This window comes from Emydura macquarii, unplaced genomic scaffold, assembly GCF_026122565.2.
Source record: "Emydura macquarii macquarii isolate MOO-44397 ecotype Brisbane River unplaced genomic scaffold, CSIRO-AGI_Emac_v2 contig_1390, whole genome shotgun sequence".
Classification (NCBI taxonomy): Eukaryota; Metazoa; Chordata; order Testudines; family Chelidae; genus Emydura; species Emydura macquarii.
In genome coordinates this window covers 22,342,481-22,362,095 of record NW_027131527.1, presented here as the reverse complement: position 1 = coordinate 22,362,095, position 19,615 = coordinate 22,342,481, and the positions used below count along the sequence as shown (strand labels likewise).

The 19,615-nt window shown below is 39.1% G+C and overlaps 1 long non-coding RNA gene across 1 annotated transcript in view; it reads left to right on the top strand.

Annotated features, from left to right (window-relative positions):
• Positions 1–19,615, top strand: part of LOC137156153 (uncharacterized) — a 53,099-nt gene that overhangs the window by 29,686 nt on the left and 3,798 nt on the right. The window lies entirely within an intron of this gene.

Sequence of the window (19,615 nt, the reverse complement as noted above, 5' to 3'; positions counted from 1 at the left end):
TGCAGTAGGCCAGTGCTGCCAACTCTGGAGCAAACAAAGGCTGATTGTAATGACTCCTTAAGCATATGAGTATAGAAACATTAATTATCACATTTTTTTCACATTAAACATTTAGAGAGAGTCAAAATGAAACGGGACTGTTTATGTTAATTTTACACTCCCTTTTGGGTAAATCGTGATTAAAACAATTTTTCCTCATACCTCCCATTTCTGTATACAGGATCTTTTCTAAGTGGTTTCTCTTGTTAGCCAACACTTTAATCAAACTAGATGTAAAACTAATAAAAATAAACACATTTGCCTCTACTCTCTTTTAAGTAAGGACATATGTCTGATATAATACTGCACCATTTTAAAAAGTAATCTAAATTAATGCTCTTTGCAGGCAAACTCTCTTGTATAAATAAATTAGTCCAGTTACATAGTGCCTTGGATGTATGTTTCCCTCTTTTGGTCGATTGTATTTCCCTCCCTTCTGTGCTCTCCTGGTTTGTTGATGTGTAATTTTGAGGCACAGTGATCCTTTCTAATATTATTCATGACCCATATAATGAAACCTCTTTTAGAGATATGGACTATTCCAATTTACTGGAGCTTTATGTATAGTCTTTAAGACATCCTAATCTTATACAAATATCAGTAATAGATTATGAGATTTTGTCATTTGTTATGAAACATTAAATAAACAATTTATTTCACAGAGTCTGGAATAAACAAAGTGTCTGAGATATAGTGACACAAAAGTATGTATTGATAATTGTGAATTCAGATAACAGCAATGTTCATAATTTTTGGTCTAGTGTCACAAAGGATTCTTGCTCTGATTATAGCTGTATTAAAACAACTCTGTAGGTCCTGACCTAGCTTTCTTATAGGAGATGCCAAAAGAGTTGTAGATATTGTATAACCTCTAGGCTTTCTAAATATCTGAGTGCTTACCAAATGGTTTTTTAAAAGTCACAGAAAATTACAACAAAAAACATGTTTTTCCTGGACTGCCAGCGTCACTTTTCAGTAGTGTCAAGTTTTCATTTTGGTCAAAATTGGCTGATTAGGATGGTTGGTTATGCATTGAGATAGCCTAAGTACTAAAGCTGATATCTTCTTCCATTGATAGTTCACCCCATATCCCCTCTGCCATCAAAGAGCATGTGTTGTTTGATTCTATTTACAAATGAATATAGTCATAATAATATACAATAATTATTAATGTGCTGTACTGGGCACATTATCTTGAGATCTGTGGGTGAAATGTCTCCTTCATGAAGATAGGGGGATCATTATATCATGCCAAATATTGTTTAATGAATTCATATTTAAATATCAGCAAAACTAAATAACTAGTTCTGCTGCATATAGTATAATATTGAAAAAATAAACATAAGTAAAATAAAATTTCAGATCTCTAGCACTTATGGTGGACAGAGCTGGAGTCATAGGTGCTGGAACTAGGGGTATAGGGGGTGTTTGCTGCTGCACTCCTTGGCTTGAAGTGATTTTCATTATATACTGGGTTTACAGTTTGGTTCAATGGCTCTCAGCACCCCCACTATACAAATTGTTCCAGCACTCCTGGCTGGGACTCATTCAATGGCTGTTTCCCTGCGATGCATGTACCAGACACATCTTCTCCCTACAAAATAGAATTCCTTTCTCATTTTTCACTTTCACTTCACTCTTGTACATACAGTCTCCCTCTCTGTCTCTCTTCCCCTTCCTGCTATTCTGTCTCCTCTAGAGTCTATCTACTTGCAGGGCTTTGTATTGTTCTCACTGAGTGTCAATTTTATGCTTCCTCTCTGCTACCAGAAGCCCATCGTACATCCACACTGCTTCCGGGGTGGTGGGCCACATTGGTGATGCTCTCCTCTTCACTGCTCCGTGTGTCAAATTCAGAGGTGGTGTGTAAGGTGTAATTTCAGTGCCCTTACACCACTGCCAGCCACCTGCAGGAGTGCAAGGGAGTCTAACTTGCTGTGATTTATACACTGATGAGGCCAGATTCCTCCTAATCTCCCTGTCTCGTTATGACCTATTACCATACTGTCTGTGTTTCTCATGTTCTTCCCTGGTAGGGCTGATCTGTTGTGCCTTTTTCCTTCTAGCTTTTCCCCCTTGGTACACTTCTTTTCTTTTGCTTTCAGTGTCCTGCATTCTACTTTCTCTTCTTAGCCAACATTCTTTTCGCTGCTAGACCCGCTCTCTCTTGTTTGGCAGGCAGGCTCTCTCCTCTGAGCCTTTCACATGTTTCTGTCTCTGCTCCTATGGGTCTTTCTCTCTGTGTTTCCTGTCCATCTCTCTGCTTCTGGAGTTCTGAGTTCTGTGTTTCTGAGACAGAGCCTCTATTTTTGCAACCAGAGGTTTGTCTTTCACTCTCTTGTAGGACAATTATTTTTCAGTGTGTGACTGTTTCTAAGACTCAGTCTCTTAGTTTCACTGATGCTGTTTGTTAATGAACCTGTGACTGGTCATCATAGTCTCAACTAAACACATCTGCACCATTGGAAATATAATTTAGGCTGTTTGGCCCCCAATCCACAGCTGTAAATTGAGCTGAAGGAATAGCAGGTGGGGTTAGTAAAGGAGAAGGATCCCCCTTCTCTGGGTCTCTCTCCCAGCTCCACCTCCCTCTTTCCTTTCTCTTTACATCCCAGATCATACGCCAGTGGGTCATCTTTGTCTTTCTATTTTATCACCCGAGAACACCTGAATGTAAGTAGGAATGATTGGAACGTTCTGCTGCGCTGAAATATATTAGCCTGAGAGAGATTATTGGAGGGTCATAATGTAAAAATGTCATGTGTTTATAAAAATAGGGACAGTTGGTATGAAGTGGGATGCTCTAGTCTTTGCACGCCTCACTTTCCTCTCTGCTGGAGAGCATAACTTTTTCACACTTGTGTGTCTCACTTCTTTGTAGGCCCCCGGCCATCTCCTCCAGGTTGATTGTCACAGTTCCTCCTCATTCAGTCTCAAGGAACCATTGCTAAATGGAATTTAAACATCCTGGGCCTAATTCTCATTTACAAGTTGTGTTTTCACCCACTTGATGTCCCCTTTTATACCACTGGAGTGGTATAAAATGTCCTTAGTGTAAATGACAATCAAGCCCCAAAAGTTTAATTTGATTCTAACTGGTAATTTCAAAATGTATCTGCTCAAACAGGTCTTAGATTAATTCCTCAGAATTTGCTCCTTCAATTTGTTTTCAACACTTCTTTAGATAGAATAATCTTGTTAAATAAAGTGCCCAGGCCTGAATCCCCAAATTGAAATAAGCAGTTCTTTTCATGGCAATGGAACTATTCAGATGTGTGAGAGCGTGCAGAACCAGACCCAACGTCTATTTAAAAACCCTAGTTTGCCAAGAACTTTTTGGATGTAATTGAATGTTAAAATGCAAGTATATTACTATACTAAGTGCGTAAACAGCTTAAGAAATAAAAATGAATACAAAAAAAGTTATTTACTTGCTTAAATTCTCTGTATTGACGTAATCTCAAACCCATACAGAACATCGACCCCTGCTAGAGTATTCATTTGAAATTGAATCTTTCACGCCTTTGAGATACAAACAAGAATGGAACTTAACTTGACGTGGACATAATGGTGGTAATGTAACACAGTGTGTGAACGTGACACACTGCTGTTTTTGGAAGATTAGTTTCCATGATATTCCTTATTTATATAACAGGGAATTCTTCTAGAAATGGAAGAATCTTTGAAAACAGTACCAATTTTTAAGGCACCTGCTGTGTAATGGCAGCTGAAAGTTAGGACATATGATGTTAGCATTAAACTGGTGAATATATGTTGTCACACTAGGTTTGTTTTATCTCTCATGTACATTGATTCTACTTGAACCTAGCTTCTTTCAGTGGAGTTATTCCTGATTAATACCAGTGTTGCTGAGAAGATGATCAAGATGTGTTTTGAGTTGGCCAATTTATTGTTAACATCATATTCCATGAATTTAAGTGGATAAACATATTACATTGTTACACTTAGCTAGTGGCTCATGCTTATGTTTCCACTTTAAAATGTGCGCCATTCAAGCACCAAGCATCAACTATGCATCCATTTAAAATGGCTAACACTGGCTAATGAAAGTTGTGTTACCTGCACCTTTGTACTTAATTCCTGTAAAATGTTTCCATTATAAATGTTTATTAAACATTATTATAAATTATTATTATAAATGTTTATTAAATGTGTATTAAAAATTCCCTCCTGTCTGAAATTCAGCATACACAATCTCAGAGTAGGATTAGTGGGCCAGATCCCCAGAGGGGGCACCAATGTCTATTTATACTAGCTGAGGATATGGCCCAGATTTTATTTTAAGGTCAGTTTTAGGCTTATAATTTTGATCAACAATGATACTGCAGCTGGTAGTGCCTAAGCTGTCACTCCCCAAAAATCAGCCATTCCTGGAATGGACTGTGGCAACTGAACAGTGATCATCACCTCTTTGCCTACAGGAAAGGGAATGAAAAATACTTTTTCCAAGTGAAACTGCAGAGAAAGCGTAGACATGAAAAATATAACTGATTAGTTGGGAATTTGCCAGGACACCAGTGCCAACATGTTTACTCATACAAAAATGCCCTGAAATCTTTTATGATTGCAGACAGTCCGGAGCATGGTTATGCATCTCTTCTGAAAGATGGCAGTCCTAATAGCATGATGGGCCATAAAAGCCCTACTCAAAGTCCGGTGAAGTTAGTGGGAGCCTGTCCATTCACTTCAGTGAGCTTTGGATCAGCCCTAACAATGATTCAGCGTCTCAGAGGGAAGGGAGTGCCACCTACTGAATTGTTAACGCTGATATGTGCAGCACACTGGGTTTTCAGTGGTCGTCTCCCATCCAGATACCCATTCAGCCCAGCCCTGTTTGGCTCCTGAGAGCTGATGAGATCACAGTCTGAGGTGGTACAAGTTGCAGACATTAACGTGTTTCCCCCTTCTAAAACTCTCAAATAAATGTCATAGCTGAGACGGTCTTTACAGGCTTAACTCATGCCTTTTCTTTCCCCAGCAGTTTGAGTTAAAGAGAAGTGTCAGCTGTAACTTTGAATTTCCTGCCCTTTTCCTTCTAAGCCAGGTCTTTCACATTATTTAATCACAGTGTGATATTTTAATCCGGCTATCGACAAGTGGCACTTGCTGAGGCATGTTTTAAAAACGCGCAGACATCTGCAATTTAAAAGGTAAATGGTGCAAAACGGAAAGGTTCAAGGAGCAAAGTTTGTTTGGTTTGTTTTCCTCTTAGCTCTTTAAAATGACCGTGCTTATTGCAACCCAGCCAAGAATGAACTTTTAAAAACTACAATGAACTTTTGTGATCTGAAAGGGATAGTTTAGTTATCAGGCTTCGGATATCAGGACCTGATACGAATGGTTAGAGAACTTCTTTAAAAGATTAAGCGTGGAAAATGGTTAATTTAATGGATGACATTTTTTAATATTTTAAAAATGATGAATGAAAATCCAGAGTTATTCAGTGTTGCTCATTATGTTTCATAAAAGAACTGCTATCAAAATGTAACATTGGAGTGAGGGCCAACTATTATTTAAATAGCCGCTTTTAAAGCAATCTCATAAAATATGCTGTTTGATGTCATTCATGGCTATGGTAGATTTCCCCATGGTCATATTGGATTGACCCAAGAAAACATACAGGGATCTAAACATCTAAGAGGGAGGTCTATGACTAGCTAGCTGTTGGAGGTTGCTCAGGAGCGATGCTTGTGTTCCGCTCCCTCCCCTTTCCAAGAGGGTCAGAACTACCCCTCCATGTGAACAAACTCAAAATATTAAGGTAGCTTAAATATATTATACTTTCACAGCCTGCTTTGTTCTGATCCATGAACATCTGCCCCAAATATGCTGCACTGTGATTCACTCTAAGTATTTATTTCCATAGTGTCCAAAAGCTATAATGCTGCGTGTTTTAGAAATGTATAAGGCAGCTCCTTTACTGAAGGGATCAGAAGTTAAACTGAGAAAATACAAAGGGGGGAGGAAGATTTTTTTAATATATTTCCATTTTATCCTTGTCCATGATTTTGTTTGGCCAGCCTTGCTTATTCTGCTCATATTTTCTTTCTTTTTTTCCTGTTTACTTTAGTCTCTTTACTTGTACATATCTGTCTTTTGGTTGTAGCCCTTGTTGACTTTTAGTTAACCCTTTCATACCCTTAATATTAACCTTTTCCTGACTTCTATGTTTTACTTGCTTTTAACCCTTTTCTATTTTTACATTGGTTTAAAAATGTCTTCTGTTTTCACATTGTGAAATGTAACTATTTCCTATTTTTACTGGTTTTATTTTAAACCGTGACCTGAGTAATTACACCTCATCTCTTAAGAACCTTTGACAAACACCCATGCTTTTGATAAAAGTGCTAATTAGACTGCTGGGTGATCCAGCAGTACCTGAGCCACTGGGTTCCTACACGATCATGAACCGTCTGTGTACAGCAACCATAAAAATTGCACTGTCCTTCACCTTTCCTGGTTTTCTCTGCAGTCGAGCCTGCAGTGTATTGCAGTGTAGATTCCCTGCCTGCTGCCAAGAGCAGAGCACACCACCAAAGGAGACAGATGGCGTGGCCTGCCATGTGCATCCCCAACCAAAAACACAGCTGCTGGGTCTGCTTGTTTGACTCCCAGCCTTAGCAATATCCCCAACTGTGATTTACTTTTACTATATGGATATTGAGGTGCTGAAGAAGGATAAAGAACATTAGCTTTAGTCACAAATGACATTTTAATCCCAATCCAACACCTCACAAAACATGATTTTACCATCCCTGCCAATATTTTATCTGATCTAATCTAATCTGGTATTGTAGCTAATCTGATTTTTAAAAAATGTGGCATATCAAGAAATGCTAATATCTGGATGCAAAATTCACACCACCTGTAAAGTTCCAGAGGGGTAGCCGTGTTAGTCTGTATACAGCAAAAACAACGAGAGTCCTATAGCACTTTAAAGACTAAAATTTAATTTCTGCAGGTATAAGATTTTGTGGGCTGCAATCCACTTTGTTAGATGCCACCTGTAGTTTTTTCTTACTATGTTAAAAACGATGCATTACATAATCCCACCAAATGGACTAATTTCGTCATCTCACATAAACTTTATATATTTGTATATGTCCCAACTTCAGAAATATCACCCTATTTTAAAGAATTGCCAAACTGTTAATGAAGAGAGTGCGTTAACACACCCAGAACAATTACTAAGTGAACCAAAGAGCTATACCAGCACAGATATATTTCAGCTGATCTGATTCAAGACCTGTGAGCTAGTTTAAGTCCAGAATCAATGACAGTTTTCTGCTACTGCACTCATGCCACTTTTCTTTTGATCATTTATTTTCTGTATGAGAAAACAGACTATGCAGCAGAGCAACCTGAGCAGGGATTGAAGGGAGTAGGGAGATTTTGAAACATGGAGTTTCCACTCTTCTTTGTGGAACAAATATTTAAGAACACTGGGGAAGATGTACATTTCCAGACCCATTTGTCAGCTTTGTAGGGTGTGAATGGGCGGCTCACATTAACAGTGGTTTTGTAGAAGCTGAGAAAAAAGTGCACATTGATTGTTCTCACATTGTAGTGGATGGGTAAAATAAATTTGAATTATACAAAAACTAACCCGAGATGTCCCCTAAATCATTAATTGAATTTTAAATTTTGAAAACATTCAATAAACTCATTGGAACCATTAGGGATTTGGCCATAACTACCACACACATTATCATTACTGATATTTGTGTTCCATTGCAGTAGTAATAATAATATTTTATATTTTATTAGAAAATCTTTCACCCAAGGATCCTAAGTAGAGCTGGTAGGGACCAAAAGCATTTGTGGGAGAGTCAGTTTCAACACATTGTTTTACTCAAAATTGTTTTTTGAAAAAAGGTTTTGCAATCATCAAAACATTTTGTTTTGACATTTTTCAAAATGATAATTCCAGTTTTCCAGTTTGAAATGACTTTTTAGTTTGAAATTTAAGCTAATTGTCGTTAAAATAAAATTATTAAAAAATTCACAATGATCACAATTGAAACCAAAGATTTTCATTGACTGGAAAAAAAAAATTAGATTTTTGGTTCAGGAAAATTTTTGAGCTTTTTCATCCCAATTTAGGGCAAAATATGTTTTCAATGCCTCAAAAATTTTCAAGGGACAAGAAAACTGTTTTTTACACAGCTTATAATCCTACAGTGCTTTTCAAAGATGGTTTAGTATTTTTTTTTACAGGTGGACAAAGTTGAGGCACAGAAAGATTAAGTGATTTGCCTAAAGTCACAAAATAAGACAGTGTCAGAAATAGAATTAAGTCAAGTTTAGCCCTGTTATAAGCAGGCATGACTTCTCTGACATTGATGTTATAACTACTTACACAAGGATTGAATCTGGCAATCAAAGCTCCATGTCCCAAACTCTCTTTCTTAAACATGAGACACTCTCCTCCCCCATTGTGAGTAATGAGATTTCTTTGCAGCTGAAAACCCCACATATTACATTATTGACTCAATTTTAATTTTTTTCTGAATACTAAAGGGATCTAAAGACAGCCTGCTGGAGAAAAGTAAATTCTGTTTCGTATATATTAGAGGAAATCACACATGGAGTGAGCGAGAACGTTGGAGAAACACTAGTACGGTAATTACCATTAGCATCATCAGGGGAAGCATTCCGATTTACATATAGATAATGCCTTCATTCCAAAGGTTCCCAGAGCTCTGCAGCCTTCCCCAACAAAATGCAGCTACCTCATGGACGGACCATGGACCTGCTTAACAGTGCATGGTAACACTATACAATGGGTTTGTATAAGAAATGCAGAGGGGTTAAAAGGTGTAGCGCTTATTGCCATCCTTTGGTCACCCAGTGCACTCTTATGTAAATTCATTCTTATCAGGGCCCATGACTTTGTGCCTCATTCAAGGCTGAGCACACCTTCAGAGTTAAGATGCTTGCAAAAAGAGCCATGATTTATTTAATGATCATGAGGGACCAGGATCTCTGCTTTACATCTCATCCAGAAGAGAGCAGCTCTTGTGGCAGTCTGTCCCTAACACTATGCTGAGGGATTGGTTCATTACTGACTCAGAAATGAGAGCACATTGCAGTTGCAAACCTGGAATGTCATCTCCATCTAGAAGTGCCATTGATAACGCTGTGTTAATGTTTGCTGTAGTATCATTTCTAGTCCAGCTAAATGCATGTCTCAAACAGCTGAATGAACAGGGAACTGAAGGTGCTTTCCTTTCAAGATCTCTAAAATACACTTCATGCAATTAACAACATGCAGGCTGTTATGTTGCTGCTGACAGTCTGGAACAGTTTTTCGCTTTCAAAGTGTATCTTCCTTATTGTCACCTGACCAAACCCCGTTCCAATATTTAAGGCCCTTAGATGGTATAATTACAACCAGAGACTACCCTGAGTGGGAAGGCAGTAGATAACATCAGGTCACTCAGCGAGCAGGAGTTCACCAGGAACAGCAGGGTAAATCATAGTTCATTGACATGTTTTTATTGCCTCAGCCTTGTATTCTATTTATCTGTTTTAGCAACCATACTACTGGTGCCTGCTACTGCAACATAAAACTGCTTTACTGGATCTTGTTGGCACTAGGGGCAGCAGTGATAAAGATCCCCTCTGCACCATTGTGCAAACAGATGTCAGAAGACAGGACTTATTTAAAACCAGTGTTACCTTACTATCTTGCCTTAAGTTATTTTAAAATGAGCTGGGGGCAAGGATAAGTTGTAGGAGGCATGTCCAGAATGCACCCTGGATTACCATTCTGCCCTACTTTGATAAACAAAGATTCTGTAATTGGATTTCTCTGTTTTAACTAAAGGTTGTGACCTTTTGCTTTGAGGAATCTGAACTTTTTATTCATGGTCTTCACACTTGAAATCTAAATTGTGAATCTATTCCATAGATCTCCTCTGCCTGCAGAGAGACTATTTACCCCATCACATGTAAAATAGGATGCAATTTGTAAATGATTGTGCCCTTTATCTTTGTTAACAATCTGCTGTGTATTTTCAGGAGCGCACAGCAGTATGTCTGGGGTAGTATTCATTAAGGCCAGTCCTACACTACAAACTTATGCCAGCCACGGGTGTGAAGTGGTGGGATCCCTGACTGACATAGCTGTGCTGGCAAAAGCCCTATGTAGACACAGTTATACCATTAAAACTGGGATTTTGGCAATATAGCTTATTTCTCTTTGGCACTGGAATAAACTATATCAGTAATAGCTCAGTTTTGCCTAAGAGAAGGCAAGACAGCCTAAGACAAATGAGTATTTGAAGTCTCTCTACTCCAAAAGATGATCATAAGACCAGGTTATAACAGAGTTCTTATTTGCCCTGGTTACAACACACTTAAAATTTGTTGTGAACAGGCTCTAGTGGTGCTGTAAGTAATCAGGTCAAGGTAACTCAGCTGAAACTTTGGAGAAGATCAAGGAATTTACCCTGATGAATGAACCTACGTTACAAACTTAACCATGTTGTAGCTTGTTACTCTGACTCAGTTGTTTCTGTAGTGTAGATGGACCCCAACAGCCCTGAATTACTCCCAATTATGAAATTTGTTAGTTTTTATATCAAAAAAGGAATAGGCGAAATAGTGACAGGGACAGTTTGAGGTTGGCCACAACTTCTGTGAAAAAGCACATGGCTTTTGATTTTTAAAAGCTTGAGGTTGCTGATTTAATCATCACCTTTGACAGGCTAACTAGCCTTGGCAGGGGATGTAGTCTGGGTCCCCTTACCTCCCTGGACCACAACGATGAAGTGCAGTTGGTACATTGCTGAGACTGTACTCTAGGTTCTAGAATAAGGCAAGGATTCAGATAATTTAGAAAAGCCTTGGGTAAGCATTGGTACTTTTGAAAGTTTGTAGTGTAGGACTGGCCTTAATGAACTCTTGAATGCTTATCCTAGCCGAATCTCTGTCCCTTCTGGCTTTCACCCCGCCGTAATACCATGACATGACATGACAGAAGGAGCAGACCGCAAGTTGTCATAGCTGGCGTCCCCTAGGTCCATATAGAAGCTGAAGATTGCGGGAGCACATTGCCTCTCCCCACCCCATGTCCCATCAGCTCTGTGCCTGTTGTTGCCTCCCCCACACCCGGGAATATCCCCAGCATGAGTTTTAGTGAAGATTTCCTTTCTGCTTGTGCTGATTGAGTGGCTCAAAGGGAGCAGATCAGCACAGAGAATTTTTACCCTTAATCTCTCAAATTTAAAATATACAGTAATAAATAAATAATCTTGTGAAATTGTTTAGTTAAGCAACTGAAAATAGAGAAGCAGTGTTGCCTGGTGGGTAGAGTACTGAACTGGGATCTGTTCCCAGCCCTGCCACTAACCTGACTTGCTGGGTGATTGTAGGTAAGTCACATCATCGTCCTATGCCTCAGTTTCTCCATCTATAAAATGGGGATAATGATACTGATCTCCTTTGTAAAATGCTTTGAGGTCTAGGTGATGTTGCTGGTGTTGCTGCTGTTATACATAGCTTCAGCAGTTTAAGAACAGTGGTAAGAATGTTTCACTAGAGTATATAATGGCATAGTCTGATGTGGCATTTCTCTTTACTCATCAGGAGTGCAGCCACTGGTGAGTTACCAGATCTTTGTTCGTGAAAGTAAATGTCATATATGGATGGTGTCCTTGGCATCGTACTGCCTTCCAGAGCAATAGTGTGTACAAATTACACTTAAGATAGGATGTAGGCCCATTCCAGTCAATAAATCTTTATAGTAAAGATATCTCTGACAATGGCTGTGGTGAGAAAATCTTTCCCACTCCTTATTTCTCTGATATGCAAAAGAGAGAGATGTTTAGTCTGAATAAATGAATGCAAAAAGCAGGACAGACTCAGATTATACTGTGGGGAGTGCTCAGTTCACAAATTTTTTTTCTTTCACCTTTCTGTTAATTTCACTTTCTGCCCAGGGGGCTTAAGACATGTTATCTCATCTAAAGGTAGTCATAGGGCAAGTACTGCCAACGAGACCAGGTGTAATATGAAAATATGTATGCATTGTCAGTTCTGAAATTAATCTTTCTTAATTGAATTGACACAAGCTCGTGTCTGCAGGTAATGTAAACTGTCAAACACTACCAGTGACAGCATGTTAGTGTGGTGAACTTAAGAAATATCTAACTTGTGATCCAGCATCTCAAATTCAAGTCCTGAGTCTGGTGCCTAGCATTTATAGATGCATTAGTAACATCATATTAACTACAGGCTAGAACCCTGAGTTTGTAGGGGATAATCATTTGCATCAAAGTTAGGCATTTGCAATTTCTGAAAGGAATCATTGGGAACAAGATTTTTGAAGTAATGAATGTCTTCAAAGGTAAGATGATATTCTGAGGCTGAGACCGTGCTGCAGTGAGTTTGATTTTATTTGAAATGTATGCAATGTGATTATTAACTTATTTAATTCGATAAACCAACAATAAATTCCCATACGACCTGGAGATTTTACATCAATTTAAGAGTCACAATATCAAAACATAACTGAAAATCTCATATCATTAGCCCAGCTCCTCTCCAGTATAGCCTGCTTGCTTGCCAATATAGTGGTTCCCATTAATTTCAATGATAATTGAATCAAGGCCATAATCACCTGCCAATGGACCCAGTGGCACAGCCTCAGAGCAATCTGTGTGTCCCTCACTCTTCCTCCTGTAAAAGGTTCAAGAAATGAATAACATATATACAGCTTCTGATTTTTGGTTTAATTGATAAACACAGATAAAACGCCCCTATTAAAAAAAGAAAGAGAGAGAGAGAGAGAGAAATGGGTGTTTATCCACTAAACTCTGGAAAAACACCAGAAATGATTACTTGTATTTCAGGGCTTGTCCACATGGAGCAGTAATGCAGACTACAGGGATGTGATTTCTAAAGTGCACTAATGTGATGTGCATTAATTGGTCCATGTAGACCCTGCTTGTGAGAGCTAAAGGTTTCCTAGTGCACTTTAATATAGTGTTGTTTGAAACAATACTGCATTAAAGCACACGAAGGAACATTACAAAGAGATTATTCATTACAGAATATACTACTGTCTATAACTATATACTACTGTATATAATATACATTACTCATTATAGTATATATAAAGAGAAAGCCATGAATCCCCCTGATGTTTGGACATTTACATAAAACTAAAAATAGCTAAAAATAAACCCTGAAAAATGATATTACTAAACCCTGAAAATAGAAACCCCTAAATATATATTTTCAAGAATGCTTTAATGCCAAGTAAGAGCCCTGTTCAGTTTTATTCCTGTTTAGGAGTCAATCCTGCTCATCTTACACAGGTTAAATTTTCCCTGATTTCAATGGGAATTTTGCCTGAGTAAGACAAACAGGTTCAGGATTTGTCCTTACATAGCAAAGGAATTGAACAGGGTTTTTATTTTTCTGGGATGTGATACAAGACATAACTAGTTAAATTAGAAATGGGGCCAATGAAAGAAAATCACGAAGAAAATCGGAAACCCAGCACCTACCCCCAACCATAAAAAAATAAAATAAAATAAAACAATAGCCACCTAATATGAAAAAGAGAAGCTGAAATGTTCAAAGATCAATTGATCAAAATCATGATGCCCTCCCCACACCTTAATTTTTCTAGTTTTTAAATATAATTATCAACATCCCTATCTGGGGAATGGCAGGGAAATGAATGGTGCCTTTATGAAACGTACATCGCTCAATTTTCTCATATTCCATAGAGGCATCATCATCATTTTCAAATGTTTTTCCTTTCAATTCACAGACTAGTTCTGGTAATTATGCAAACTCAGTATCCCTCCAAATCTCTCCCCAAACTCCATTGCCTTCCCCAGTCGATCCAGCAACGGATCTGTGTCCCATGCCAACTAATTGGTAAGGCTGTATTAATGTATGGTTTCACATAATTAGTTGCTAATGAGTGGCCAAGCTGTAGAGATGAATAAAAGTAGAATAGTTGTGATTTTGTGATGACTTTTTCACACATGTTCATGAAGGGACAAAAGCAGAGTGGTACAGTAGTTAGAGCCAGTGCTAGGAACGATTAACTCCGACTGGTTTTGCAGAGAGTACAGTGTTTCTGCAAGGAGAATTGTGCCATCTAAAATAGCTTCCAAACCTTATCCCCCTGTGACCTTCTCCTTCCCAGAGCCTTGGCTGAGCAGGTTTACTTTTAGGAATCTTCTGCTGGTTCCCAGGGATTTACACTGACTAGTTGAACAGCTGGCCCACTGTTTTAAGTTACTTTCAACTAACTTTATTTCAAAGAAATCGCGTTTGATCTTCCTCCTTCCTTTCAATCTTTTCCCTTGTTAATAAACGGTGAAATTAAAATATTAAAAAAGAGCAAAGATACCAGACAGGCCTTTATGTGAGATCAGGAGATTTATGTAGTGAATTTAAATATTTTCAGCAAGATGAATCTAATGTGGGTATGGTTAGTTTTGAAAGTTTTATCAGTTTGCTCCTGGTTCCCAAACAGGAATCTTTAGTTCTGACAAAGAAATCTTTGAAATTGACCAACTCTTCAGGGGTGGATTATCCCAAACCATGGGGGTATCAGGAACACAGAGTAGGAGCTAATGGCTAAATTTCGCAAAGGTGCAGAACACCTGCAGTTCCCTTTGGACTTCCACGTGTGCTCAGGAATTCTACAAATCAGGACATAAAACCTTAAATGAAGGAACTAATTAGCCTTGCTACCAATACCCAGTTATTGGGACCCAGATATCTGAATAATAAACTTGCTAATTAAATTAATTGAAACAAATACTTTGTGTCTCCTGGGGTAAAGACGGGGAAAATTCAGGTGCAAAAGAATATCTCAAAACTCTCCATGGCATCAGACAAAATGGCAATGAAACTGCCACAGCAGCTCAGTTGTGTTACTGAAGAATCAATCACATGACATTCGGGGTCTTGCTGGTAATTGTAACTTTAGTTATCTTGCCATGAATACATTTGTTTCTCACTTTTTTAGAATAAATTTTGAACCACTTAAAAGAAGTCTTTACCTCTGATTTGTTTTCCTCACCAGTTAATCTTTCAAAGTTATACCTAAATAACAGTTGGAAAGAGGCTGTCTTGATAGGTAATGTTGTTTTTTCTGATAAAAGTCTATCAAGACCCAGACAGCAACAGAATACTGTAAACCCCATGCACTGGAATACATTGTTTAAATTACTACTGCAGGGTGAAATCTGCCCTTGTGTAGGCTGACTGCATCAGGCCCAACAACCGAAGGTCTTGATTCTAGCAAACACTCCCATATTTGCTTATTGTTACAGACTCATTTGAGTGAAGTTAGACACATGCATAAGTGTTTGCAGGATCAGGACCCGAATAAGCCTCAGTGGACCCTTTGAAACAGGGTTTTATTAGTAGCGTATTTGTGGTAGGTAGGATCTTGCAAGAGCATTCTGTAATAGGGAATTATTTACTGGGATGATACATGAGAAGTGTAGCAAACATCTGGCCACAGGCAGATCTGGATCATTTGATGTATTTATTTATGTGGCCCAGCTGTAGAATCTAACTTCCAAAAAAACCCCTCATGGTTGCAAAAATAAATAAATAAATAAATCTTTTGAATGTGACCTGAGTGGAACTAATGCAGTGCTGTCTTCCTGAGTCTGCATGCAGCCCGAAATTGATCTGGGGTAAAACGCCCCTACCTCAATTAATCTTGTTGGGCTGTTGCCTGTGAAGATGAATGATGACCCTTTACAGGACATCATAACTTATTTCATCACTGACTATTTTATCAGGTGGCATGAGTAACTGGGTGAGAGTGAAGCCCATGGGGAGGGAAAATTGGGAGTTGCTGCAGAGAAGGGTGTGCAGAGGGAAGAAAGGGGGAGAGGCACAAAGACAGGGCAAGAGAAGAGAAACAGAAAGGAGATAGTGAAGGTATTATTTTAATATTTGAATTACTGTATTGTCTAGGAGTCCTAGTCATGTACAAATATCCCATTGTGGTAGGCAATGTGCAAAAGCAGAACAAGATGATGAGCATATTTACCCTAATGAATAATGCTGAATGCAACTTAACAAATAATAATGATTCTGAAAAGTTTAGTTAATACATATAGGCTATATGCTACCATTGAGCTTGTGCTTGGGAGATCTGCTGTGTTTCCCTAAATGTGTGCCCCTGCCCAGAGACCCTCATTAAAAAGGAAATTTGACCCTCACAAAAATGAGTTTGATGCCCCCTGATTTGTAAAACAAAGGGGCACACCAATGGTCTATGTAGCCCAATACCTGGTAGAGACAGTAGTCAGAGCATCATTCCTCAAAGGAAGATGGAAAATACCAGTACTCGTAATTGTGCAATCCTATGCACTGTCAGGGAAATTCCTTTTTGCTCATGGAATATCTTCTTTCTGGGGATCCCTGCTGATAATCATCTTACTCCCTGAAGCATAAGGATTGATGGGACTTGTAATATTCACCTAACGAATGTAACTGAAGGTGCTGGTTTTAAAACTTTACTAAATAATTTGTCTCAATAATAACCTGTGCAAATGAGTTCCACAGGCTAACTAAACTTTGCACTAATGCATGTCTTCTTCAAGCTGTTTTACATTTTTTTCCATTTAGTTTCTGTTCCTTGTGGTTTGTTTTTGTTTTGTATAATGGCAAAAGCATAAAGAGGTATGTTTTCTACCTGTCATTAATTTAACTGCTGCTAGCTTTCTCCTTTCGCTTGTTTCACTGTTGCTTCCCAGGCTAAAATAGTCATTGTCCCTACATTTCTCCTTGTATTAAAGCTCTCCAGTGCCCCCCCATGCCATTAATTGTTGTTGTTGCCCTTCTTTGAGCCCTAACTCCTTTTGTAATATGCCTGTTTTGAGATCTTGTGACAAAACTGCCTATAGTATTTGAAGTGAGGATACAGCAATGATTGGTACAATAGCATTCTAATAGCTTCTGTTTTTATCTCTCTCCCTTACTAAATGGAGTCTAAGCCCTTATTAATTTTTTCTTAAGCATGTTAAGCTGTGATCACTGGAACAAAATCCTTTCCTGAGCTGTTACAACAAATTCAGAGCTCTTTAGTGTTTTCAAGTGTTTATTTTTCCCCTTCACCTTGCACTTGTTTCCAGTTAATTTAATCTGCTATCATATTACCCAGTCACATGCTTTTGTTAGGTCCTTCCGGATTTGGAAGCAGTCTGGCATAGAAGATAGAGCACTGTGCTGGGACTCAGGAGACATAAGTTCTTTGTCAAGCTTTGCTACTGGCCTGTTGCATGACTTTGAGCACATCACAGCTCCTCTTTGGAGACTATTTCTCCATCAGTAATGTTGGGATAATGACACTGACCTCCTTTGGAAAGTGCTTTGAGATTGACAGATAAAAAGTCATATATAGGAGCTAGGCATTATCATCATTCCTAAATGTGAAGGAGTCACAAACTTCCATAAATTCATCAGTGAATGCTACCATCTCATTCTTCACCCTGCTTTCAGGGTCTCAATAAACATATAGGCTTCTAATGACACTGGGGTTGAAATCGTGACTCCATTAATGTCAGTGGCAAACTCCCACTGTCTTCATTGGCTTTCACTCTGATCTTTTCTCCTCAGGCTTCCATATAAATGCCTCTTTACAACAAAAGATTCACTTAGTTGTCAACTGCTTTGCTTTCTACAGTACCCATAGAAAGAATTGTCCTTAAACCTGGACTGATTTTCTTAAATTTTAAGTGCACCTCATTCCACAACTAAGGAATTGGAGTACATTGCTAGGCATTTAGTTTGGGTTAGAGTACAAGTAAAATTTCCTCCCCTGAAGATATCTGTGTGGAAACGTGATACTAACAATGACATCTTGTGGATTACTGATGAAATGCAAGCTCATCAGAGTGTGGTGGTGAGCTCATTTTTTCTTTTAACTCAAACCACTTTCAGTGCAAATTCTCCTCTTTGAACAGTATTGTGGTTCTTCCGTGCATATTCTGTCTAACTGATCTAATTGTAAGGTACATTGGCATAGTATCGGAGCACAAAGAAGATGAGAAAGAATAAACCATCAGTCTCATGTCATCTCTCATGTCATGCTGAGAGTGTGTGGCAAAGCTGGGTTTTTGTTTAAGTTTTTATTTGACATCTTCAGGGAAGTTATTGTGGAAAAGCTAGTGTAGAGAGAGAGAGGTCTTGCATTTTGCTCTGAAAATGGGAAAAGTAATGGTCATGCCAAGCTCTTGGAGAAGGGTGTTCTATCGTTATCGGCCAGCTGCCAAGAAGCCCCAATCAGGTAATTAATGGGGATCAGGAGCCGCCACAGAGTGCAGAGAACATGGATGATGTGTTTGCATCACCCTGTGTTAGATGAAAGACAGGTTGCTGCATGTTATACTAGCTGGGGTGTTTTCATGGCATTGACTGTTAACCTGGGAAAGCGCACTGTAGTAGTCTGGCTTGGAGCTGACACATGGATCAGCCTGGGTAGGTTAGCATTTGACAGGAAATCACACTGCCTCTTGGGCAGCTGAGTCAATTAAAAGCATTTCTAGCTGCTGCAACCATTTGTGCGCACAAGATCAGTGAATAACCCAGAAGGGTCCTGAGACTACATAATACCTTGATGCATGTCTGTGATTGGTAAATATTCTCCACCTGCCAGCATCACCTCTGCCTTGTTCTTGCCCAGACTGAGTTTCAATCAGCCATTCTTCTTCCAAATCCTGTTCTTGCCCACACCCTGGGAAAACTGGGTGATAACACGCTGGTTTCAATTCTTAAGATGTAGAGGCCATCTTGCATCCAGATAATTTTATCTGTGAAGTAGGCCTTGCAATGTGAAAGTTAAAAAATGAAAGAAGGGCAATCAGTTTACAGGCCAGAATATTTCTGCAGGCTATAGCGGAGAAGAAGAAAGATCTTTTGCTCTCTCTCATGGCTATAGCCTATTGGATTCAGTTCTCATTTTGCATCTCTAGAGCTCTAGTTTCTTCTCTTCGTTCTTCTTTTGATACAGGTGATCTGTGGAACGATGGGATGGAAGTGGCAGTTAGGGGGCTGTTTATTGATTGTTGTGGATAGCAGGTCCAGCAATGGCTGGTGCCCTCAGCTGGGCTGCATGTCTATTATTATATTCTCAAAACTGGTTGGGTCCATGAGTGTTTAGGGAGTGTACAACTGCTACAGGCCCTTTGTGGAAGAGAAGTAGAAGAGTTCTGACACTGGTTTGGAAGAGGAAGTGGTCTGACAGAAGTGGGATTCTTGGCTCCTAAGAGTCAGCACCTACACTAAGATTGAAGGTCGTGAGGGTGTGTCTGGCTGTGTGTTCGGGCCTGTAGGCCATCTGGGAGAATCCCACGGTTGATAGAGTAGACATGAGATTGTAGGCCTTTGTGTTTGAGGGAACATCAGCATGGATAGTGCTGTGAGGTTGCTCTTCAGTCTTGGGGCTGGCCAGGGGTACTCCTTAGCTCATAAGTAGAACAGTGTTGCTCTGTGTTTTGTCCAGCTGCCTGTGGCCCCCACAGGGCGATTCCAGCAGCTGGGAACTGGTGAAAATAGAGAT